This window comes from Danio aesculapii, chromosome 4 (assembly GCF_903798145.1).
Source record: "Danio aesculapii chromosome 4, fDanAes4.1, whole genome shotgun sequence".
Lineage (NCBI taxonomy): Eukaryota > Metazoa > Chordata > Actinopteri > Cypriniformes > Danionidae > Danio > Danio aesculapii.
Window position 1 is genome coordinate 39,824,466 of NC_079438.1, and position 7,341 is coordinate 39,831,806.

General features: G+C 32.2%; 1 long non-coding RNA gene across 1 annotated transcript; it reads right to left on the minus strand.

Moving 5' to 3' along the window:
• Nucleotides 1–1,199: 1,199 nt before the first annotated feature.
• Nucleotides 1,200–4,994, minus strand: LOC130222479 (uncharacterized). The gene is made up of 4 exons (XR_008836475.1): nucleotides 4,928–4,994; nucleotides 4,578–4,675; nucleotides 4,399–4,491; nucleotides 1,200–1,283 (listed from the first exon to the last, which is right to left on the minus strand). It is a non-coding gene; the product is annotated as an uncharacterized LOC130222479 (long non-coding RNA).
• Between the last annotated feature and the right edge of the window lie 2,347 nt (nucleotides 4,995–7,341).

Below are 7,341 nucleotides of genomic sequence, written 5' to 3' on the forward strand. Positions count from 1 at the left end.
GTTAAACATCATTTGGGAAATATTTAAAAAAGAAAAAAAAATCAAAGGGGGGATAATAATTCTGACTTCAACTGTATGTTTCCATTCAAAAATGCTAATTAGATTTACATGCAAAACAAAATTATAGCAAAAAAAAAAATTTTATCTGTGAAATAAAAATCCGTCACATGACTTTTTTTTAATGCACATGCTCGATTTCATACAGTACATGTGTTTCTATCTTATTTTATGCAATTGTTTTCTTATTTAATAAAAGGTTTATCCTGCTGATTTTTTATTTTTTTTTTGTAAACATTTTTAAAATGTATGCACATCTTAGCATTTATTCAGTATTCCAAAATGCTAGATACTGTAGAAATCAATATTCTAGAAATCAGTGATTCAGAATGAGCTGCATCTTTTTGTCCTTTATCTGGATGACCTGTGTTAGGAGAGTTTCAGTCACTTCAGAAACTCTCAGAATGTCAGTGAAAACTGAAAAGTTCTACAACAACAGTGGTTTTTTTGTCATCGTTAGTTTTATGGCATTGGATTGGTGTGTTCTTGACTTAAGGAGCACAACAGCCTGGTTTATAATGGTCTGGTATACACTGTAAAAATTAAAGGTTCCTGGAGGCACTTTTTGGGGTTTTTCACATTGCCACACTGGCGGAACCCTCTAAAGAACCTCTAGGCACCATTTCAAAAAAGGGCAGTTCTTTGAGGAACTTCAAGGGTTCCTGGAAGAACCCTCTTATTAACACTGTAAAAATGAAAGGTTCATGGAGGCACTTTTTGGGGTTCTTCAAATTGCCACGCCGGCGGAACCCTCTAAAGAACCTCTAGGCACTATTTCAAAAGGAGCAGTTCTCTGAGGAACCCTCTTATTAAGAATGACCAGGAACCACCTTGAGTGCTTTGAAGCACCATTTTATCTTTTTATTGCTTGTTTTTCCTATCTCTCTTAATTTATGGTTTGTGCAAACATGTTTAATCACAAATTCAATAGACATCTATCTATCTATCTATCTATCTATCTATCTATCTATCTATCTATCTATCTATCTATCTATCTATCTATCTATCTTTATCTATACTGTACATGTTTATAGATTTTTAAAAAATACAATTGCATTTTTCTTAAATAATTACTTTTATTAATCAATATACATCACAATTATATTCACATAATATGATTAATAATGTAATATACATTTTAATGCAAATAATCAAATTTAAATAATGTCTAGCAATAACAGTCAGCAACATCTTTAGCTGTCCACTGCTTCACATTGAAGGTGTCCCTATAAAAGTAAATTAAAAAGTAGTTAACCTGAGAAGTTATGAAAACAAAAGAAATTCACAATATTCCCAGAGCCATTTTTTTTACTTATCAAGACATATACACAAAAGATATGCAGAACATTTCTGAATAACAAAAGGAAACATCAATAAAGTTAGGAATTGTCTTAATTTATATAAAAGGATTTTTTTTCACTGCTTGCAGAGTGCCCGTATACATCAATAAAGGCAAAATCCATAGAATGTAAACCTCTCAAATATCTGAGCACAAGCAGAAATAAGACAACACAAAAGCTGTCTGAAACCACTCCCTCCTTAGTGCACCCCACATATTTTCCCACTCATTCACACAGATAATGCACTATAATTTTGAGTGTAGTGCATTTGCGATAGTTATTTTATTCAGGTTGTAGTTATTAGCTTTTTTTTTTTAATTAACCATTAGTTGATTAAAAACACATTAAATAAAGAGAAAATTAAATGAGTTAAAAATTTAAATCAACTATGCATGAAGGTCAAATATTGTTTTTGGACAATTTAAGTGGCCTTTGAAATACAGAAATTAATATTACAGGGCTCAACAATAAGTTTTTACAATAATACAATGTAAAAACATGTATATACAGTACTTAATAAGTGCATTGTACCATATTATTAATTTAACTTTAAGTACTGTGGTTAAGGTGCCTTAATATAAAGTTGGTCTTGTTTTTTAAAATATATAAATGAAAGTAAAGCAGTCTGTCAAGTTTACGTTATTTTGCGAATTGTTTTCTACTTTAATGAAAATATATATTACAAACTCGATTAATGTAACCATTTTGAAGAAAATGCCATGTTTTACTGTAGTTTTTAGAGCTAGGGTGCAGCTATTTTGGAATGTCGCTGTGTCTGACGTCACGGGGTTGGTTCCGTTCCCTCAACTGAAGTGATATTGTGGAAATAATGGACTGAACATGAAGACTGAAAAGCCTAATTTAACACAATGCGTGAAGTTGTGGACATGCATCGCAGAGCTGGTACAAATACAAGGAACACACTTGTGTTTAAAATCTAATTTTTTTTAAAATGTTTACTATTTTTCTTTTTTTTTTTTTAAATACTGTTCATTTGATGTGCTTTGGTCTACTCTCTCACACTGGTGCAGCGCTGCCTGGCACGGTGATTTACATTCAGACTAATGCAACGATTACAATAATCTTTCAACATTAAATATGAAGCACGAAAAAACCTGTGATGTGAAAAACGGCACCGATCTTAGTTTGGTTTGAACATGAACAGAATTGAGGGGCTATATAGTGAAAAGTGAAAGTACCCGCCTCCATTACGTCAGGTACCAGATCTTGTTAAAGACATTGAGGGCAGTCAGGCATCGTAAAACAGAGAGTGGACCAAAGCACATCAATTGATCGATAATAAAAGAAAAATTTAAAAATGTATTTTTATGTTTCGGACATACAGTTGAAGTCAGAATTATTAGCTCCATTGAATTATTAGCACCCTTGTTTATTTTTTTCCCTAATTTCCAATTTTTTTAACACATTTCTAAACATAATAGTTTTAGTAACTCATTTCTAATAACTGTTTTATTTTATCTTTGCCATGATGAGAGTAAATAATATTTTACTAGATATTTTTCAGAACACTAGTATTCAGCTTAAAGTGACATTTAAAGGCTTAACTAGGTTAATTAGGTTAACTAGGCAGGTTTGGGTAATTAGGCAAGTTACTGTATAACGATGGTTTGTTCTGTAAACTATCAAAAAATATAACTTAAAAGGGCTAATAATTTTGACCTTAAAATGGCTTTAAAAAAAATTAAAAACAGCTTTTATTCTAGCTGAAATAAAACTTTCTCCAGAAGAAAAAATAGTATCAGACATACTGTGAAAATTTCCTTCCTCTGCTAAACATCATTTGGAAAATATTTTAAAAAAAGAAAAAAAAAATTCAAAGGGGGGTCAATAATTCTGACTTTAACTGTAAATGTAATGCTTGTATTTGCACCAGCTCTGTGATGCACATCCAAAACTTTATGCATTGTGTTAAATTAGGCTTTCTAGTGTCCGTGTTCAGTCCATTACTTCCACTGTATCTGTTCAGCTGAGGGAACGGAACCAACCTTGTGAAGTCAGACAGTGATATTCCAAAATAGCTGCACCCTAGCTCTAAAAATATAAACTATTGTAAAACATGCTCTTTTCTTCAATAATGGTTACATTAATCAAGTTTGTTTATTATATTTTCCCTAAACTGGACATCAATTTACAAATGAATGTAAACTTGACTGAGTGCTTCACTTCCACTTTAAAGGGACAGTTCACCCAAAAAATTTAATTCTGTCATCATTTACTCAACCTTCACTTGTTCCAATCCTGTTTAAGTTTCTTTCATCTGTTAAACTGAAAACAGAAAACCTATAACCACAATCCATACTTTTGTTATACTGGTTATAATTTATTTTTAACGGTTAAAAATGCTCAGCTTTAATCAAAATATAATGTTTTGCACTCAACTAAAGAAAGAAAATCAAACAGGTTTGGAACATATTAGAGGTGGGTAAATGATGACAAAATTTTTATTTACTTTAAACCATGTTTATTTGTGAGGTGGTATTAACTAACTCACTACTTTGTTAAAAAACTTTAATTTGGTGGACACTTTATAAATATTATTTTAATTGAACAACTATTAATTTTAAATGTATTACCCAAGCATTATGTTGCTTTATCTAATAATAAATGTAATTTAATTAAATTCAAGTTCACATACTGTAGTTATTTTGCTTTAGTCAGGTTTCAGTAAGACATTAAGATTAGGATTATTAGTGCATTAAGATTGTTGTCTGTTCATTTACAATACTTGCTTTAGGTGCAAGTGGCCTGACGTTTAGAAGACCAAACTTAAAAAAAAAAAAAAAAAAAGTATTTTCACTTATTTACCATTTTTCTGGTTTGATTTTTAATAGATTTTTTTCTAGAACACATAGTAAATTAAATTCTTGATCTAATAATGCGAGGAACAGACAGTTTCTATGAAGTTAGCCAGATATGCATTACTGTGATTAAAGTGGGACGAGCAAAAGTCTACATGACTAAAATGTGGATTTTCACTAACTAGTCAAAGCATCCTGAAGATGTTGTCCGACAGGAATTCAGCTCCAGTACTGCTGTGGTGCAGCCCATCAGCATGGGCAAGCCTAGGACGATCCTAGAAAAGATTCCAATTGTTAATAAAGAGCAAATTCTTCACACCATGTTAATAGCCATTCATTCAGAGCAAAAAGTCTGCTGAACCTTTCATGTCCACAGCAGTAAGTAGAAAGCTGTCCAGAAATGATGATCTGCATTGCAAGTGAAGTGCATCGGACCGTTTTAACCTGGCCCTCTGCTACCTGGATTTGATACAGCAAACTTTAAATTTCTAGTCTATATCTGTCACAATGATTTACACCTAATATGGATACATCAGAAAGAAGCAAATGAGAAAATAAGTGAGTGATTTTAAACACTTAAAAGGTTAAAAGTTTAATGTCATTAGTTCAGTGTTACCCAGCTGGATAATGATTATCAAATAATATTGTTTGTTAAATGAAGTATTTTTACATTTATTTCCAATTCAGTTAGTTACTTAAAAAAATACTTACATTTGAGGTGACTCAAACGGCTGTTTGAGAGAATACTGAACAATTTCAGGGTTTATGTGGAGGTTCTGAGAAGGAAAAAGGCAGGCTTTATGTACATTATTTGTGTGAATGAATAAAAAATATATTGAAGTACATAACTTAGACACAATTTGTCACACAGGTAACTGTTTAAGAAACGCAAATAATAACAAATGCGTAATATTACTCACAAACAATAAAAGGAAAGAATATTAGATAGCATCGCGGCTAGAAAATAATATAAGCAACCCTGCTCAAGACACTTGCTACACACTGTTTATGTAAGGGAAGACAATAAATAAATAAATATATTTGTGGGTAAAGCCGTCTAATAAGTACGAATGTATAACGTTATCTGTTTAATTTGAAATTAACGGTCGCTTGCAATGGCTTTCATGGAAGCTTCGTGTTCAATGACAATAAAATATTTCGACATAAATCAATATTTTACATCAAATTATTTATATTTGTGTGAGGTAGACGTGTAATTTGAGTGATTATGTATATCCAGCCGATTGTTATTATCGCAAAATAATAATGTTTACCCAATCTTATACAACAGCAATCGCTTCGCGAGACGTTCCTAAAACAGGTTACACGACATAATGATGCGTGTAAGTGTAGATATTTGTGTGCAAATCGTATCTAATTTGTATATTTATTTTGCCAACTTACTCACCTTCCGTGTGTTAGAGATGACAGCCGTCATGAAATGGAGGAAAGGAGCCGTTACAACTCGCTATTTGAAAACGCTCCTGCGACCTGCGCGTGCACGATAATGCGCGTCCGCGTCATGTTTATATTATTTTGTTAGTTCCGGTTAATTTTTATTTATTTATTTTGGCAACACAATTAATTCCATTCCATTAATCCAAGAAACAGATGAAAAAAAAAAACATTTAATTTAGAAAAATAAAAATGTACAAAATACTGCATTCATTAGCAAGTTATCTTTGTTGGTTTATCAAAACAAACTGGAGGAATACTTTTTATTAATAACCCAGAGCCCATAGCCTCTATACTTAAGTTTAGTTATATCTTAAATATTTTTCATGAGTGGATTTTTGAAGAACTGTGCTATAATAGTTCTATTTTTATAAAAATAACAACAATAATAATAGCTTAATATTTATTATTATTATTATTGTTAATATTATTATTGCAGCAGTTGTTGTTGTTATTATTATTGTTTTAAATGACAGACAAATTGACAGAAAATTGAATTAGCCCCCTATAATAATTATCATTTTCATAATTGTACAAGCCTGTGCATGTTTTTGTCTCTTTTTTCCTCTGTTGTGGCTCATTTGTATTTTATTCTCCAAAATTACTTTTACATTTTCACATTTTTTCACAATTTCCCAGTCAGTCTCCTAACTGCAATCAAGTCAACATTTAGACTCTTATCAATGATATTCTTGTGTTCACAGTGAGTGCCACACAAAAAAGAAAAACAAACACCAAATTTCATATCATTCTAAAAGCACAAATAACTAAGTAAATATTAAGTAAATTAACATCCATCTCATTTTCTGGTCTCCACAATTGTCTATTTAATTATAACAAAAAAAAAAAAAAATCTTTTGGTTCCTTTAAGTGCTAGCTTTTAGAGGAGAGATCCACCAGGAACCATTATATAAGTTCATAGATCTTTCAGTAACTCTTTTTTGAAAATTGAGTTCCTCCAATAACTTTCAAAGTGCTTCGAGGTCTTAGTGTAAGGAAACAGTGACTCCAGAACCTCAGTATTGACAAAAAAGTGCTTGTAGGATCCCAGTTACTGCAAAAGGGTCCTGCAAGCACTGCAAAGACTGTCAGTGGTTCCTCAAGGAACCCCTTTTTGAGAGAAAGAGCTTTGAGGCACTTAAAATACATGTTGAAGTTCCTTGAGTACTCAACAGAGTACTTGAAGCACCTTTACTTTTTACAGTGTATGTTGTTTGTGATCCTTAAGCCTAGGACTTACCAAGCCAATAAAAAAACTAGTGGGGATGATAACTAAATATGTCTGGACCAAAAATCATGTGCGTTCTGTGCCCACTTGAGAGGAGTTAAGGCTGAATTATACGTCAATGTCGAGTGATTACCATAACCCACAGCATATACCTCGCACTTGTTTTGTTTGTTGCAGTAACACTTCCGAATCACCAGCTGGCGATGAGGTTTTGTTCCTCTGTGACAAGTTTCTTTACAGGAGTTTTGTTTACACCGGAAATACCTGTAATGCTACCTTACGATTCAAGTAGCTCAAACTTGCTCATTCATTGATGAGAACTGGTAGACATGCAACAACTTTAAACATAAGGTAAACACAAAACAAAAGTCTCCATCTGGCACTCCTCCTTGCTTAAACCCTCATTCAAATGGGCTCTTTCCTCTCTCCCAGCTCTCTGCCC